The sequence below is a fragment of the Oncorhynchus masou genome, unplaced genomic scaffold (genome assembly GCF_036934945.1).
Source record: "Oncorhynchus masou masou isolate Uvic2021 unplaced genomic scaffold, UVic_Omas_1.1 unplaced_scaffold_5286, whole genome shotgun sequence".
Taxonomy (NCBI): domain Eukaryota; kingdom Metazoa; phylum Chordata; class Actinopteri; order Salmoniformes; family Salmonidae; genus Oncorhynchus; species Oncorhynchus masou.
In genome coordinates, this window is record NW_027011694.1 from 12,589 (window position 1) to 15,735 (window position 3,147).

The following is a 3,147-nucleotide window of genomic DNA, read 5'->3' on the forward strand; positions in this document are numbered from 1 at the left end:
ATGAGGACAGTCCTGTGGGGTGGGGAGGGAATGAGGACAGTCCTGTGGGGTGGGGAGGGAATGAGGACAGTCCTGTGGGGTAGACTATGGGGAGGGAATGAGGACAGTCCTGTGGGGTGGGGAGGGAATGAGGACAGTCCTGTGGGGTGGACTATGGGGAGGGAATGAGGACAGTCCTGTGGGGTGGACTATGGGGAGGAATGAGGACAGTCCTGTGGGGTGGGGAGGGAATGAGGACAGTCCTGTGGAGTGGACTATGGGGAGGGAATGAGGACAGTCCTGTGGGGTGGGGAGGGAATGAGGACAGTCCTGTGGGGTGGACTATGGGGAGGGGAATGAGGACAGTCCTGTGGGGTGGACTATGGGAGGGAATGAGGACAGTCCTGTGGAGTGGACTATGGGGGGAATGAGGACAGTCCTGTGGGGTGGACTATGGGGAGGGAATGAGGACAGTCCTGTGGGGTGGACTATGGGGAGGGGAATGAGGACAGTCCTGTGGGGTGGACTATGGGGAGGGAATGAGGACAGTCCTGTGGGGTGGACTATGGGGAGGGAATGAGGACAGTCCTGTGGGGTGGGGAGGGAATGAGGACAGTCCTGTGGGGTGGACTATGGGGAGGGAATGAGGACAGTCCTGTGGGGTGGACTATGGGGGAGGGAATGAGGACAGTCCTGTGGGGTGGGGAGGGAATGAGGACAGTCCTGTGGGGTGGACTATGGGGAGGGAATGAGGACAGTCCTGTGGGGTGGGGAGGGAATGAGGACAGTCCTGTGGGGTGGGGAGGGAATGAGGACAGTCCTGTGGAGTGGACTATGGGGAGGGAATGAGGACAGTCCTGTGGGGTGGACTATGGGGAGCGAATGAGGACAGTGGAGTGGACTATGGGGAGGGAATGAGGACAGTCCTGTGGGGTGGACTATGGGTAGGGAATGAGGACAGTCCTGTGGGGTGGACTATGGGGAGGGAATGAGGACAGTCCTGTGGAGTGGACTGTGGGGAGGAATGAGGACAGTCCTGTGGGGTGGACTGTGGGGAGGGAATGAGGACAGTCCTGTGGGGTGGACTGTGGGGAGGGAATGAGGACAGTCCTGTGGAGTGGACTATGGGGAGGGAATGAGGACAGTCCTGTGGGGTGGACTATGGGGAGGGAATGAGGACAGTCCTGTGGGGTGGACTATGGGGAGGTAATGAAGACAGTCCTGTGGGGTGGGGAGGGAATGAGGACAGTCCTGTGGGGTGGACTATGGGGAGGGAGGGCGGTCCTGTGGGGAGGGAAGGAGGGCGGTCCTGTGGGGTGGGAAGGAGGGCGGTCCTGTGGGGAGGGAAGGAGGGCGGTCCTGTGGGGAGGAAAGGAGGGCGGTCCTGTGGGGAGGAAAGGAGGGCGGTCCTGTGGGGAGGAAAGGAGGGCGGTCCTGTGGGGAGGGAAGGAGGGCGGTCCTGTGGGGAGGAAAGGAGGGCGGTCCTGTGGGGAGGAAAGGAGGGCGGTCCTGTGGGGAGGGCGGTCCTGTGGGGAGGGCGGTCCTGTGGGGAGGGAAGGAGGGCGGTCCTGTGGGGAGGGAAGGAGGCGGTCCTGTGGGGAGGAAAGGAGGGCGGTCCTGTGGGGAGGAAAGGGGGACGGTCCTGTGGGAGGGCGGTCCTGTGGGGAGGGGGCGGTCCTGGGGGGAGGGAAGGAGGGGACGGTCCTATGGGGAGGGCGGTCCTGTGGGGAGGGCGGTCCTGTGGGGAGGAAGGAGGACGGTCCTGTGGGGAGGGAAGGAGGGCGGTCCTGTGGGGAGGGAAGGAGGCGGTCCTGTGGGGAGGAAAGGAGGGGGCGGTCCTGTGGGGAGGGAAGGAGGGCGGTCCTGTGGGGAGGGAAGGAGGGCGGTCCTGTGGGGAGGAAAGGAGGGGCGGTCCTGTGGGGAGGGAAGGAGGGTGGTCCTGTGGGGAGGGAGGTCCTGTGGGGAGGGAAGGAGGGCGGTCCTGTGGGGAGGAAAGGAGGGCGGTCCTGTGGGGAGGAAAGGAGGGCGGTCCTGTGGGGAGGGAAGGAGGGCGGTCCTGTGGGGAGGAAGGAGGGGGCGGTCCTGTGGGGAGGGAAGGAGGGCGGTCCTGTGGGGAGGAAAGGAGGGCGGTCCTGTGGGGAGGGAAGGAGGGCGGTCCTGTGGGGAGGAAGGAGGGCGGTCCTGTGGGGAGGGAAGGAGGGCGGTCCTGTGGGGAGGGAAGGAGGGGCGGTCCTGTGGGGAGGAAAGGAGGGCGGTCCTGTGGGGAGGAAAGGAGGGCGGTCCTGTGGGGAGGGCGGTCCTGTGGGGAGGGCGGTCCTGTGGGGAGGAAAGGAGGGCGGTCCTGTGGGGAGGGAAGCAGGACGGTCCTGTGGGGAGGGAAGGAGGGTGGTCCTGTGGGGAGGGCGGTCCTGTGGGGAGGGAAGGAGGGCGGTCCTGTGGGGAGGGAAGCAGGACGGTCCTGTGGGGAGGGAAGGAGGGCGGTCCTGTGGGGAGGGAAGGAGGCGGTCCTGTGGGGAGGGAAAGGAGGGCGGTCCTGTGGGGAGGGAAGGAGGGCGGTCCTGTGGGGAGGGGAAGCAGGGCGGTCCTGTGGGGAGGAAAGGAGGGCGGTCCTGTGGGGAGGGAAGCAGGACGGTCCTGTGGGGAGGGAAGGAGGGCGGTCCTGTGGGGAGGTAAGGAGGGCGGTCCTGTGGGGAGGGAAGGAGGGCGGTCCTGTGGGGAGGGAAGCAGGGCGGTCCTGTGGGGAGGGAAGGAGGGCGGTCCTGTGGGGAGGGAAGCAGGGCGGTCCTGTGGCGTTTTGTTTCCTGTCTGTCTGGGAGTGCAGCTCACCTGGCTGTGATGTAGGAACCCTTGTAGTGGTGCGGCCTGGATGCAGTTCAGTCAAACTCAATACATCAGATTAATTCTGTCTTGAATGGCAAACTAATCCCTATATAGTGCACTACTTATAACTGGGCCCCCCTCCCCCAAAATAGGGAGTAGGGTGCTATTTGGGAAACAAGAGGTCTTACAACAGGGCTTACTGCAGGTTTCATGTTAACCAACACAATGTGGTCTGTAGAGCTGTGTTCTGGGGGGGTCATAGTAACAGATATTATTCATGTTAACCAACACAACGTGGTCTGTAGAGCTGTGTTCTGGGGGGGTCATAGTAACAGATATTATTCATGT